At 39.2% G+C, this 16,084-nt stretch overlaps 1 long non-coding RNA gene across 1 annotated transcript; it reads right to left on the bottom strand.

The window, feature by feature from the left end:
- Positions 1–14,899: 14,899 nt before the first annotated feature.
- Positions 14,900–15,872, bottom strand: LOC306998560. Its single transcript, XR_013797587.1, has 3 exons — positions 15,628–15,872; positions 15,152–15,242; positions 14,900–15,047 (listed from the first exon to the last, which is right to left on the bottom strand). It is a non-coding gene; the product is annotated as an uncharacterized lncRNA (long non-coding RNA).
- Positions 15,873–16,084: the final 212 nt, after the last annotated feature.

Raw genomic sequence — 16,084 nt, 5'->3', positions numbered from 1 at the left:
ATTTAGGTTTGCTTGGAAAAAGCTGGCCCAAACCGAGGTAGCGTTTTATTTCTTCAATTATTGAAATAATTAAATGTTTAGTAATAAACTTTTATGACAGAAATATTAGCCTATTAGCCTACATAGCCTAAATAATTAAATTATTTAATTATCAACACTTTACTAGCCTAATGCTAATGTCTAGAATAAGTGTGAATTCCGACTTCTCTTTGTTGTAATAGTCAATCTCAAACTCAGATCGCCTGTGGGGGGTTGGGGGTTCAGGAGGTGTTAAATGTTCTGTCTTTCATATGCAGAGTGAGCCTGATGACCAGGCAAAGGCAAAATACTTTTAAAGATAAATCTCTCGATGTGTCCAAATGTAGGCCCTTAAATTATAAATATTGTAGTTTTATGTATTGTATTTAAAGGGGTTTCACACAGCATTTCAGTTGAAGTGTTCAATCCATTTGTTTCAACTGGTTTTGTAGAATTTTAACATGTCTGGCATTATCTAAACATGAACTATCGACGAAACGCGTTCTTGCCAACTAAACGAATGCAAGTGAGCAGCAGATACAGAGCGCTTTTATTCGCGATCCACCTCGTTTTATTGTACGGTGAATTCAACCAGGCATTCTGTTTCTTTGAAGCAACAAAGGCTAAATCATTTGTTACAGTTTTTTTTCGTGATTTGTATGGATGACACACAGCGATATAGTATTATCAGCTGTATGATGGGTCGAGAGAGACTCTGCACGCGCAGTGAGATAAACTAAAATAAAAGAGATTCAGCGCGAGAAAGAAGCAAAGAAAAACGCATTATCTTAATTTATGTTGCTTTGAACTATTTTCGTTTTGTAGACTAGCCTATAGTTTTAATTGTTTATTTAGCTGCAATTTCTTTGGCAATACAAATTTAAAATGTCGCAAGAATAATATTCTGTTTCTTACTTAGAAAATAAACTCTATGTAATGTTTTAAATAAATAAACTGCCCCCGACACTTTATTTAAACCTTGAAATGTCCAGGATCTATTTAAAAAAAAAATCTTCCTTTGCTATGGCGGGTATCAATGTCAGTCATAAAAAATGTAACGCTGCCTGTCAGCCAAAGCTAGTGAGATACGATCTCATCACTTAAAGCTCCGTGAAGCTCGTGCTGTTGCGTTGACCACTGCGCTATCATCGGCCCGCTGTTAACATCACGTCTTATGCTCTCCCAAAGCCTCATTGATGTAGCCTAATATTTTTCTATTGCACTGTTTTGTGTTGAAATGTTTTCATTATTTATTAAATGTATTACATTTAATTTCAGTCCTGTGATTATGAATTCGTTTCTACATGTTTCACTTGATCTGTTACTACATTTCAATCACTCTCAATGAGCCGCGGCAGATTACGCAATAGAGAGAATAAACTGACACTTTTCAAAGTCTGCGATTGTAGCGCCTCTTAGCGGTCAAAGGCAGCAAATACACACCCGCAATTTTACCGCCGCCGTAAAAGTCGTATTCTGGTTGAGTACCATCTGTATAATGAGCTGAAATGAGAACTCGCTCTTTTTATATAGATTACATAAACAGAGAATATTTGTTTTAGTTTTGAATTAGATCATTTAAAAGTACACACTTAAATGATTATAAAGATATATTGCTCATGTCTGGGTGAATAGTATTCGCTGAGTTTTGTTTATGTTTACAGACGTGCTTTAGAAAAAAAGTTCACGGAGATGGAGAGACAGAAAGCACAGCCTGTTTATTTTCTTTATTTTGCAAAAGCTCAATGTTTTATTTCGATTGTAAGTGGACACATAAAAAAGTAGACATTTAACAGCTAAAATTAAAAGTAGACATTTAAAAACAAATACTCTGTAATTTTTGGTCATACAGACTTAAGAAATATGAAAAAATAAGCTGTTAAATTTCTACTTTTTTATGTGTCCACTTACAATCGAAATAAAACATTGAGCTTTTGCAAAAATTTCTTAAGTCTGTATGACCAAAAATTACAGAGTATTTTAAGTCTATTTTGCTGCTATGTAAAAAAAACCCCGAGCAAAACACGCCAGCGCGTTTGCTGTCCCCAGAGGGTTAAACATACTAGGAAAGGACCTGTTGAAAGTATTCAAAGAAGGAGATGCAATATTTTCAGGATTTAAACATTTTTTATTTGTATGCAAACACAATAATATACTTTAAGTAATTATTTGTAACCTAGTCATCTCTTGATGAATGCTGGGCTGCCTCAATCCCGGATTTTGACTGCCAGGCGGATTTAGAGTCAGCACCCAGGATTGGCTCTGACCCTGAACCTGTTCCTGACCAGCTGTTGCCGTTATGAGTGACAGCAAGTTTCTTGCTGCACTTTCAATGAGTGCATACTCTGGCTGTTAATAAAAAAGAAAGAAAATAAATTAAATAATAATAATGTGATTATTTCAGGCATGTAACAATACACTCGTCGCACAATTGAGTTTGACACACGATACTGATCTTGCAATACAGTACAATACACTGACAATACTTTGAACAAATTCAAAAAAGTGTTAAAATGGTATTTTGTTATTATAACTTTTAACACATGGCAACTCATTAATACTGATTATTAAAGTGCTATGATATTACATTAGAGGTGAACTTAATCTGTACTCCCCCCATTCACACGGAAAGGGTGACAACAATAAATATTCATCATTCTGTTTAGCTAAAATACAGAAATTAGCTTGCACTCTGTTTCTGCTGTCTACATACAGTAGCCTTCATTTTAAAAAAGGTTTTAAATGTTGTATTTTAAATATATATATATATTAGGGCTGTCCGTTAAACGCGTTATTACCGGCGTTAACGCAAACACATTTTAACGGCGTCATTTTTTTTATCGCGAGATTAACGCCTAGCAAACTTTGTAGTTTTTTTCACATGCTTTTGCAACAACTAGTAACGTTATTAAAACCACAACACCACACCGAGGGCCTTTTTCAGAAAGGAGGTTAAGTGAAAACTCTGAGTATGTTAACCCTGAAATGAGGGAAACTCTGGGTTTTCCGTTTCAGAATGGGAGGTAAATCAAACCCAAGAAAGCAGAGTAAGTCAAGCCCGTTTCTGAAAGAGAGGTAACTTATACTCAGAGTCAGTTACCATGGTAACTTACTCTGTGAACCTAACCTGGTCGGGAGCAGGTTTTCTTCAGTAAACCCAGAGTTTATTTCGGTCTCCTCCCCCTTTTTAAAGAGGAAGTGGTATTTAAACACCTCATTCATTCTTTCGGTACATTCATTCATTGCGCACATTTCAGTCACGCAGAGCGGATCAAATTAAGGAATGAAATGGCATGTCCTTTTATGGACGATCCTGTGGATGAAGAGGCTGCATTAATCCGTAGGGAGTTACATTTACGTCGGGAGAGGATTTTGAGGCCCAGAGTGGATTTTTTGTCATATCCATATTCATTTTTATTTGAGCGGTACCGTTTTTCTTTACAGTCAATAAGATACATCCATAATCTCATCCATCCTTGCATCAGAAATATCAGCCATCGCGGCCGTGCTCTAACATCCGAGCAGATGCTTTGCGTTGCATTACGTTTCTTGGCAAATGGTAGTTTTCTGTATAACATCGGGGATGCAGAACATATTAGTAAGGCTACTGTTTGCAGAGTTGTAAGGAAAGTGTGCCTCGCTCTTAAGCGCTTTTTGAGAATTTTTGTGCTGTTTCCTGGGCACAAACCCATCAGAGCCATCAAAGAGGAGTTTCACAGGATAGCAGGTCAGTGATGTATAAATCGGTTTAAATGAGCTAACCTGATAAATGACGTTCAGTTAAGAGCATCTTGCTGCGACCCCTGGAAGTAAACTAATAATTAAAATTATTATAAATAAAGAGCCCGGGTGGAGATGACCATAGGCCTGTTGAAAGCACGTTTCCAGTGCCTACGTCACCTCAGGGTAACCCCTGAAAGGGCCTGCGACATTATTGTGGCATGTGTTGTTCTCCATAATATTGCAATAATTAGAGGGGAGCAACACCCTGCCCTACAAATACAAGACCCAGAGGAAGACCCCATCAACCCGGCAGATTTCCAGGATGGAAGGGTAGTCCGGGATATGATATGCCGCAATGTCTTCTCAGATTAATATACATTATATCCACCACCACCAACCACAAAATAAAATAAAAATGAATAAACACAAAATCACAGCAATTTATATGGTGTTCTTTATTTCCTACACATTCAAAAAAAGAATAGAAAAAAGATTTTAATATATTTTCAATACTTCTTAGAATTCACCTGTGACCATGCACTCACCTCTAGCTTTAGTTTCAGAATCTCGATTTCTAGATCTGCCTTTTGGATCTGGCGGTCCAAGTATACAAGTTCTTTGAGGCTGAGTAGTCAAATGAGAATGAACATTTAGACCTAGGTCAAAAATGCTGCTGCACTGCAAGACACTAGATGCTATTTAGTTATTTAATATGTCAAATGTTTGTAAAGTCAGGTAGACTACAACCATGATATGCTCAAGCCTTACCTGATTGAATTACGTTATTATATTTTATTTTCAGCTGCTGAATGAATAACATACTGCTCTTCCAGTTTCACCTCTGATATTATAACAGTTGGGCAAGTTACTTGTATTACTAACTAACTACAAATGACATCTTCAACAGTGTAATTAGATTAATGTAATAATTACTATCTTTAGAAAGTATTGGTCTACTTATTAGGCTACTAATTACTTTCTAAATCCCATATCAACATCAACCACTTGAACAATACAAGGAGAGACAAGAAACTGCACTTTTAATGCTTTCAAATAAACATTATACAATTGCATGAATTATTCTTGAAAAATTATATCTTTTAAAATTTGATGTTAAATCCACTATTGTTTTATACAGAATTGCTTTATAGTCTATGCAGCATTTAATGCAATTACATCAGATTTTACTTTAAATTACGGAGTAATCCCTTTAATTAAATTAACTAAATTTTTAGATTACTTAGTAATTAATTACACACAACACTGTATAAAAGTAATTCAAATGTAAACTTACGCATTGACTCGAGCAGCTATTTTCTCCCAAGCTAACTCTCTATCCTTTGCGGCTGCAGCCGTGTTGCTTTTTTTTTAAAATATATGTTCGTACTCTCCATATGCTTGCATAAGCACATCCAGTTCTGCTGGTGAAAAATATGAAGACCGCTTTTTGTCTGGCGCCGTTGCCATGGTGACTCATAATATCTGCGCTCCATTGATAATGGCTTTTTATAGTTGTGGTGCACGCGCTTAACTCAGAGTCAATCAACTTAGAGTTGATTGAACTAACTAATTTCAGCTGATCTGAAACCGAAAACTAAGGTAACTAAGGTAAGTCAACTCTGAGTTCAAGTTTTAACTCAGAGTTGGTTGAACCTCCTTATTGAAACAGGCCCCGGATCTAGCTAGACCAGAAACAAAACAACAGGCACACCGCACACACTTGTTTGGCCTTGTGAACCGGCCAAAGAGTGGACGAGAAGCACAGCGCAGAGCCGCGTTTAGGACAACTTGTATCGCACATCGACAGTTTATGGCGCAGTTTATGGCCAGCAGTAAAAACGCTGAATGGCGCCGCCGGTGTGTGTACACTCATAGAGAATAATCTGTTCGAATTTTAAATACGAGGCGCTGCATGACGCGGCGCTGCGCTTCTCGTCTGGTGTGCGACTCCCTTTAACGTCATGTTTTGTGTTGATAGATGATGAGCGCGAGACGCCGAAATGGATGCCAATAAGATTCTGAATAGAAAGTTTACTTTTAAAAAGTTGCCAAATGGCTCAATTGACAAGACCAAAGTGATTGTGTGTTTTGTCGCTGTGAACTGAGCTATCATCGCAGCACGTCCAGTCTGAAATACCACTTGATGGCCAAGCACACACACAGCTGATGCGTTTCTATGGCCACTCGTCAATATCAGTAGCATTACCTCGTCAGTATTTCTTTCACCCTTTTATTGATGGACAGTGTTACATTGTGTGAGAGATTATTTGCTCCAAGTGAGAATGTTAGTGTGAAATTGAACACGGTATATGCCAATGTTGTTTTCAATAAAAAAAAAATTTGCATAAAGCAAGCCGATCCACTTTTCCATGTTGATAAGAGCATTAAAATGAGAAAAAATAATGGAACAAAAAGAAATCAAGAGACATTTAGAATAGAAAAAAAATTGAGATTAATTGCGAGTTAACTATGACATTAATGCGATTAATCACAATGAAATATTTTAATCGTATGACAGCCCTAATATATATTAGTGGTGGGCCTTTATCGGCGTTAACATGCTTATCGTGAGACTCTTATCGGGCGATAAAAAAATATCACCGTTAATCTATTCTCAAAGTTGGGTTGGGAGCTGGGTCTATACTACGCAAGCTATGATGACTTTCACCTTGATATTTTAACGTGGATGTATACCTAGCCAAATTGTACAATAGCACTGTAGGGGGCGAGAACGAGTCTTCGAACTTGTGTGTATGCCTACTGTGAAATTACCACATCAAACGTGATGTGCTAACATGGATGCAGCTATAAAGCCGTCGGGTTTGCTTCAGGGAAAATGTATTTTTAAGAACAATGGAAACCTCGACAAGACTAAGGTTGTTTGCACTTTGTGCAATGCGGAATTAGTTTACTGTAGGAGTTCTTCCAGTCTTAAGTACCACCTAAACGCAAAGCATCCCTTAGCTAATGCGGGGCCAAGCACTGATGTAGCGCAGTGGAAGAGTCGTCGTCAAACTAAAATGTTTGAGTGCAACCGAGGCAAGCCCGTCAGCACAACTCTATCAGCCAAGCTAACGAATCTCCTCGCTCAATGGATTGCCACCAGCTGCCGGCCCATCAGCGTGGTTTAAGATGATGGGCTCAAGCTTGTTCTCCAGGCGGCCACAGGTGACCCATCTTACAAACTACCTGCGAGGTGAACTCTCATGAGGAGAATACATGACCAGCACGCCGCAGAGACAGCCGCAAAATATGAGGAGATGGTAGAGGCGAGGTGTGTAGCACTGACTGGGGACCATTGGACATCTGTCAACAACGATAACTACCTCGGCGTTACTGTACACCTCATCGATGCCAGCTGGGAACTTCACTCCTTCGCTTTAGGTAGGCGACGTTATGTAATTTTAAATTACATAATTTTATTAAATTACTTAGCCTCTTAATTACCACAACACCACAAATTACCACCACATTATGTTTGCTTCTTGATGATTGCTAGTTGTTTACTACTAGTAATAATAATAATAATAATTTGTTACATTTATATAGCGCTTTTTCTGAGACCTCAAAGCGCTGTACATAAAAGGGAGGGGAATCTCCTCAACCACCACCAGTGTGCAGCATCCACTTGGATGATGCGACGGCAGCCATATTGCACCAGAACGCCCACCACACACCAGCTTACTGGTGGAGAGGAGACAGTGATGAAGCCAATCAGTGTATGGGGATGATTAAGAGGCCACTGGGCATTTTTAATGACCGCAGAGAGTCAGGACCTCGGTTTAACGTCTCATCCGAAGGACGGAGTAGTGAACTTATTCTGATCTACTTTGTCTGTCCATTAGGTGTGATGAAAACAGAGCAGCATCACTTTGCAGAAGCGTGTGCCAGGCAGTTTCTCAACGTCGCTAATCAACTCAGACGAGCTGAATGTCCAGCAAGCCTCCCTTGGACAAGTTCAGGAGCCACTCGTGCAAGATGTTCCAACACGGTGGAATTGCACCCTTGAGATGATCAAGCGCGTGATGCGCAACAGAGACGCACGGACTGCACACAACGCTGTCTCAGCAGAAGCACAATCTGGCCCTCCCAACAAATGCTGAATATGAGAAGTTGGCAAAGCTAGAGAAAATGCTGGAGCCATGCAGGTATGGTCTACAAAGATAGCGTGTTCATGTAGGGATCTGTACTTCATCTTGTTGGAGATTATGGTTATCTCACAGTGGTTCTGCTGTTTTCTCGAAATTGCTAGAGTCTCCTAAAATCTTTTTTTTTTACTTATATTTTTTCAAAATTCTTCCTGACACTACAGCTGCAATTACCTGTCTAGATTTCTTGTGTTTGGTAGAGGCGTACTTTTTGCGGATGTTGTCCACTAGGGCATGGTGGAAAACTAACGTTATGTGCACTTCTCTAGGCACAGGAAACACTTTCTTCCTTTGCATTACTTCATTGATCATGTGTTTTCATTTATGCTCACTGGACAAAATAAGGATGATCAGCAATTACTCTAGTCTTTTCACCATAATTTCATAATCAAATCTATTGTTAAATTTGTTACGTTGACATACTGGACACCTACAGTATTCAGCCTGTTGTTCTGTGTGCCATTGTGTAGTTGAATAACTTGCCTTTCCAGATTATTTCCATTCTGTTCTGGATCTTGGATTTTGTGAAATAAATTTCTAAATAAATGCGACTTATAGTCCACTGTGTGACTTATTTATGTTTTTTTCCTCTTCATGACGCATTTTTTGACTGATGCGACTTATAGTCCAGAAATTACGGCATTACACTGAATAAATCATTACACTCTAACTCAGCGGTTCTCAAAGTGTAGACAAAAGCTCAGACAAATCGGATATTCCCCAGTAGATGCGAGTCGTACGTCATTAAAAAGGGGATGTCAACTCCGATAACTGTGATCGACTTATCAATGGTGCGATGAGGACGAAGGCTCAACACAGTGGAGTTTTTTTCCGCCTTACGAGACCAATGTTTCTGACCTTTGAAAATAGTGCGGAAAGTAAAACACTGGATAATTTAGAGATGCGCGGATGAGCTCCAACGTCACCCGAATCCACAGCCAAAAACAAATCATCCACCCGCCACTCACCCGCACCAATAATTTTCTCTGTTTTAAGTATCCGCACCCGTTGGTCAAATTACTATTATTCTTATGTGTTGTAACGCATGAGGATAAATTGATATCATCACCTTCAACGCCGGACTCGGCGACGGTTGATGCGCGCATCACACAAGGGAACAAGTATAATACACTGATGAATGAGCGCTGCTTTTAAATGAACATTTCTTTTAAAAAAAAAATATTTGAAAGAATTTTATTTTCTTAATGGCATAAACAGGCTTTACTCCCTTGAAACTTAAACTGGAATGGAACATGCTCATATTTTAGAGAATGTAGTTAATATTTTCGTTAATAATGATTTATCATAACCACCCGCGACCCATCCGAAATTAATCAGAATGTTTTTTTTATTACTTGACGTATCGTGCTGTTTTACATAATTTTCTGGGTCAGAACGTCTACATTGGGTTGTTTCGGCAGTGTATAGTGTAAATGCAAACATCGGATACGGGTCACTTTTAAAAGATTATGTAAGCGGGTCGTCAAAATAATCGGATAATAGTCAGCAAATCGGAATTGGGCATCAAGACCTGCTGTGTAAATGCAGCCATAGTCTACTGCAGTCAAATGTTTCAGTACAGAGGCCGCATGGTGAGGTATCTAACATGGCTGAACACTCACATCCATGGCTCTGTTTTATCTCAAGTTATAGGCAAAGCATATTCTCCCCTCATCTGTGGTTCAGTTGGTAATTGATGGGATGCAAGACATCCATTATATTAGCCAGTGTCATTTGCTACTCAAGCTAAGGGAAACATTTACTGCGCTTGGTATTTATGAAAATTATATAAAGAGGGTTGTTGTTTTCTTGCAAACTGATGATCTTTTTCGGAGGTCTAATATTAATGCACTTAGCACTGATAAGAGTAGAAATTATTTTTTAAAGACAATTTTAAGTTTGTGGATCCTGTCCCAGTCTGTCTTGGTCAATATGAATCTGGCAAGGAAAGCTTTGCTCAATATATTCCTATTAAGAAAAGCTTAGAAGCACTGTTCTGCTGTAAATCAGTGATAGAACAACGTAAGAATTCACGATCTGAAGTCAGAGCAAAAGATATACTCTCTGATGTATGGGATGGCAACAATATTGATGAAAATATGCTGTTTAAAACTGATGAAGATTCATTAGCTTTAATCTTGTATGAAGATGCTTTTGAAGTTGCCAATCCACTTGGGTCTGGTAAGAAAAAGCACAAAATTCTTGCCGTTTACATGACACTTGCAAACCTGTTGCCTCACTGTAGGTCAGGCATTGACCCTATGCAGCTAGTTCTGCTGTGTAGGGAACAAGATTTTAGATTTGGTCTTTGCCACTCTGGTAAAAGTAAAGATCACTTTACAAAAAAACATGCATGTTGTTTTGCAGAAGAATAATGAGGGAATTGTATTTGGGAATATTTTGTTAATTCTTGTACATGACAAATGCAGTGTGTATTTTGTCACAAAGAAAAGTCAGTCTTTTTATGTTGTAGACCAGGGAGTTCATTGCTTGACATCACAAGATCAAGGCTACCTCTGCATAAATCAAGACAGCCTACTGGATTACTATCCTCTGCCTGAATACTCATTGTGTGGCTTGTCAGTAATTGTTCTCCATCATTCCTTCCCAATTCTAGAATAATGTCTAGAATAAAATAAGTCCTGAAAGATGCTGTATTGACTGTGTTGCCAAGCCTATCTCCAGAAGCTCATGGACCAAGGTGTCGAGGGCTTGGATGATTTGGTTAATCCCTTAAGCGGCACCCCACTTTTTTTAAATAGACATGAAAATGCACATTCCAAACTTAAATGGCTGTAATTCAGGAATGCTTTGAAATAATAATAATAATAAATAAATTTAGGAAGTTAAACAGAAAAAAAGTTATAGAAGTTTGAGTTTATGAAAATGTACAATGTAAAAAAAATTATTATTCATATTTTATATAAAATATATATTTTCGAAACCTGGAGGACTCTAAAAATGCAAAAAAATCAAAGCCAAAAATCTGAACAAATTATTATATACTATTCCTCTAATTAAGAAATTACTCATTGCTATAAATTAAATTATAGTATTACTGTATTGATGAACCCTACCCAAAAATACTACTATAACAGAATAAAATGGTGACTTAACTTAACTTAGGCTATGTTTACATGGAAACGATCAGAAGAGAAAACGCAAAAGTGGCGTTGCGTTATCACTTTTTATTCTGCGTTTAGACGAGTGTTATGGGGGGGAAATCTGCGTGCATATGGTGACGCAAAAGTGTGTGAAATTCGATGTAGTGTACACTCCAGGCGGCGATGTGAAGCACTGAAGTGAAAGACACGCTGACATAGTTTCTCATGTTTAATACGGTAAAGCTGCTGCTTTAACCCTCGCTGCTCTTCGCGTGTTGCTCAACAACTATTATTAATTTTTTTTGTCAATGAAATTAATGCTATATTTTAGTTTGATAATGTTTTGTTATTTTCCTGTACTGGTGCATGCCTGTGACATAAACGCGTACGCGACGCCTTCACTGTCTAGCAGACTTTTGCGTTTTTACCCTTTAGACGGGAACGCGATGGTGGAGCGTTTTTAAGATTTCCACTCTGGAGGGTGGTTTCACTTTTTTGCGTTTTTAAGCCCCAAAAACGTTTTCACCCGTGAGTGTTCTCATGTAAACAGGGCCTCAGTTACATGTTAATTACATTTTGTTGCATGTTATTACTACGTCCACTACTAAGTAATTAAACTGTATCATGGACACCGTAAAATAGTGTTACCGAAAGCAATAGAGAACACAGTGAGACTGAAATATGTTCAAATCCAGCTTTATTTAACTAATCATCATTATGTCATGTTTATGTCACAATGGCACAAAACTGTTTTGGAAAGCTGTCAACCCACTTTAATAAGAAATTTGAGAACACAATAGTCAGAAAAAAATACAAGAACTACAACAGCTAGATGCAGCAACTTATAACCTTACAACCTTTTCAGTGAACTTTAAACTGCAGCCATCTTTTGGTGCATTCTTTGTCCTCTGTCTCTTGCTCCAGTGAACCATTTTGACAGTGCCCTCTCAGCTTCTTGCTGTTTGACCTTTGATGTCATGAGGTTGTTCTTAAGAGCCTATGCAAAAACAAATACATTTTTAATACAAACTAATTAATATTACAAATAGGGATGGTCTGATCAAACTGGATCAGTAGCGGTAGATAATCACATTCTGGATGACTCAATTCTGTCACAATACACACACGGGTAGAGGGTCAGATCCAAAAGCAGTGTTTATTGGCTAATCCGTACTCACAACTAGTCCAGGCAAGGATCAAAAATCCAGGAAGTCAATCCAAAAACACAAGAACCCAACATGAACAGCGCAGATACAAATAACGGAAATGTTGTGACATAAAACAAGGATTCCGTAACAAACACTAGAACAGACAGGGTATATATACACAAACACTAACAAGGTGACGGGAGACAGCTGTGTGCAATGAAACAACGAGTGACAGAACAGGATGATGGGAAATGTAGTTAACACATGTAGGACACCGTGGGGGAAGAGGACCTCTAGTGGTTACCCAGGGACATACAACCAGACACTGTGACAAATTCAGTAGTTACTAAATTTGGCGGATCTAACAAACCACTCAAAATTTGATGACAATGAACTTTAGCACTGCAGTCATACCATTAACAGTGTAGAATTATTAGGTCTCAAGAAATAATAAAATAATTCACTATTTGGTGTGTATGTTCTAAAGAAATATTATGGGGAGGAACATTGTCTAAAGGATTTAATGCAACAAATCTGATTTGATGCGCCTGATCTCTGTCTAAGGCAGTCAGCCTAAAGCGACAGGGAAATTTAGCTTGTGTGATTACCTGCGCCTGTCCTTCTATTTAAACAAATATTTTGTCTAATAGTTTTAATGTACTGCAATATTTAAATAAAATAGATTTTCTGACTATTATTTCATATTTCGGGCTTTACAGGATTAAGTAGGCACGTGGGGAGGAAACATACCGTACATTTCAATGGGAATTCAACAAGTAATCATACTGTAACAGCAGACATTCTGTCTGCAGATTTAAAAATGAAATTGGTAACACTTTACAATAAAGTTATATTTGTTGTTAGTTAATTACCTTTGTAGCAATGACAAATACTTCTAAATTACTTCTATTTTACCTGTTAATATAGCTTAATGCACCTGAGCTAATATGAATTAACAATGGTTAGTTGTGTTTTCATTGACTAATGTTAACTTATTGTAAAGAGTTACCATAAAATTTAAGATCAGTATTAACAACTTAAGTTATACTTTGTTCATTTACTTACCATACACAACATTGAAAATACGCAAATCTTTAAACTTTTTTTTCCTGTGACGGCCAAACAAATTATACTCCAATGCCAGCTCATTTGAAAATATGTATTTCATCATTCTTCTCGTTGCGTTATCTATACTATAAGGATGAGAACCAAAGAGAGAAAACAAAGGTTTACATAAACTGCAAAAACAATAAGCTAAGATTAATCAAATCAATTCCTCAAAGTAGACGGAAAATTCATTGCAACATATATTTTTATATCAAATGGTACTTTGCAGTCTATGTGCAAATACTTACTGATATTCAAACTTTATTTTAGATTTATAAAAGGGTATAGCAATAAAAAATAAAATAAACCACAACAATTCACCAATTAAAATGAAATTGTAGGCTTATTAGATGTAATAAATAATGTAAACTTACAACAGCAGACACGACACTACGATCCCCCAGCTTCTGATCAAGAGCCTCAAAGTCAGTCTGGGTTTTCAGAGGTAAGACCACTCCTTCAGGAACCTCTATCATCGATTGCTTTTTCAGCAGGACATTCAACATCTTTCCATGAACACGTCTCCATCACTTCTTCTAAAACTGTTAGAAGTTTAGTAAACATGGCTTCACAGGTGGGGCTGATAACTGTAGCTGTGGGGCTGGTAACTTGTAGCTGTAACTTGTGGGGCTGATACTCCTCGGGCTGTGGGGCTGGTAATTGTAGCTGTGGGGCTGATAACTCCTCGGGCTGTGGGGCTGGTAACTGTACCTGTGGGGCTGATAACTCCTTGGGCTGTGGGGCTGGTAACTGTAGCTGTGGGGCTGGTAACTGTAGCTGTGGGGCTGGTAACTCCTCGGGCTGTGGGGCTGGTAACTGTAGCTGTGGGGCTGATAACTCCTCGGGCTGTGGGGCTGGTAACTCCTCGGGCTGTGGGGCTGGTAACTGTAGCTGTGGGGCTGGTAACTCCTCGGGCTGTGGGGCTGGTAACTCCTCGGGCTGTGGGGCTGGTAACTGTAGCTGTGGGGCTGGTAACTCCTCGGGCTGTGGGGCTGGTAACTGTAGCTGTGGGGCTGGTAACTCCTCGGGCTGTGGGGCTGGTAACTGTAGCTGTGGGGCTGGTAACTCCTCGGGCTGTGGGGCTGGTAGCTCCTCGGGCTGTGGGGCTGGTAACTCCTCGGGCTGTGGGGCTGGTAACTGTAGCTGTGGGGCTGGTAACTCCTCGGGCTGTGGGGCTGGTAACTCCTCGGGCTGTGGGGCTGGTAACTGTAGCTGTGGGGCTGGTAACTCCTCGGGCTGTGGGGCTGGTAGCTCCTCGGGCTGTGGGGCTGGTAACTCCTCGGGCTGTGGGGCTGGTAACTCCTCGGGCTGTGGGGCTGGTAACTGTAGCTGTGGGGCTGATAACTCCTCGGGCTGTGGGGCTGGTAACTGTAGCTGTGGGGCTGGTAACTCCTCGGGCTGTGGGGCTGGTAACTGTAGCTGTGGGGCTGATAACTCCTCGGGCTGTGGGGCTGGTAACTGTAGCTGTGTGGCTGGTAACTGTAGCTGTGGGGCTGATAACTCCTCGGGCTGTGGGGCTGGTAACTGTAGCTGTGTGGCTGGTAACTGTAGCTGTGGGGCTGATAACTCCTCGGGCTGTGGGGCTGGTAACTGTAGCTGTGGGGCTGATAACTCCTCGGGCTGTGGGGCAGGTAACTGTAGCTGTGTGGCTGGTGCCTTGTTGCGCAGTGGGGTTTTGGAAGTAATTGCTCACTTCTCTCACTGCTGGCCTAAGGAGTTGGTTTGGTGGAGTGGGTGGAAGCTCCTCCGAAGAATCTAAAGTAGTGCTCAGTTGACTCTGGAGAAGTTTTTCACTTGGCCTAGAGAAGTTAACACAAACATATAAGACACACCTTACCTACTACCTTCATATTATTTCTAGAGGGAATTGAATTTGACCTACATTGCTCCAAATAACACCTACCTTTTTGTTCTTAAGATATTTGTGTCTGTGTCTGTCAAGTCTGATGAATACTCAGCTTGGTGGAGTTTAACCCTAGCTTCGGCATAAGTGGCTGTAAAGCACAATGATACACCATAATAGGAGTGAGGCAGAGCGTTTAATACCACAAATGCAACATTTGTTCCAGAATATATGCAATATCTATATGTATTATTTCACATCTTATCTGCATAGTGCTATTCTTGTTACAGGTCTTCTTTCCTATCTATCAAGAGCACACCTGATTTAATTAATAAACTCTGCCAAGCCTGGTGTGATCCTGCTTGGTAGGAGTGAAAACCTATAGTTATATCAGCCCTTTATGTATTACTTTGAAAAACAAAGATGTAAAGAAATGAACAAAAACAAAGAGTTCAAGGGTCAAATAACTAATTAACGGAAGCAAAGTATGGCAGTATATATTCTACTATATTTAATAAAGGAGGAAAATCAGTTACCTGCAGTGTGTGTTCCTCCAGTGGAATGCACAATGTTCCGCACAACTCTTCCCTCAAGTTCAAAACAATTGGTACCAACGGAGCTTGAGATCATTGTGTCTTTGTGTTTGTACATTTTGTATTGAACATACTGTTGCAGGGCAAATTCTGTCAGCATTGGTCCAAAATCATGAGGCTGTGTTAGTTTAACATTCAGGCATTTCTTTGGACATGTGAGCAAATAATTGCCTTTCATAAATGTTTGACAATTTGTTGCACAGGATTCCGTGGTCTTCTCACCATTTTTTTTCAACTGTCCCAAATAATTCTCAAATGGAAAACATGAAACTGAATCCAGAGGGCCATACTTTTTAGCATTGTCTGCTAAATGTAAAATACTGTGTGTATTGTTAACCAGACATTTTGTCCCATATATCTTCTCAAAGTTGGTAACAAAACATCTTAATAATTTTTGGGC

This window comes from Phoxinus phoxinus, assembly GCF_949152265.1.
Source record: "Phoxinus phoxinus genome assembly, chromosome: 5".
In the NCBI taxonomy this organism is placed as follows: Eukaryota; Metazoa; Chordata; class Actinopteri; order Cypriniformes; family Leuciscidae; genus Phoxinus; species Phoxinus phoxinus.
This window is presented reverse-complemented; position numbering and strand designations above follow the sequence as displayed.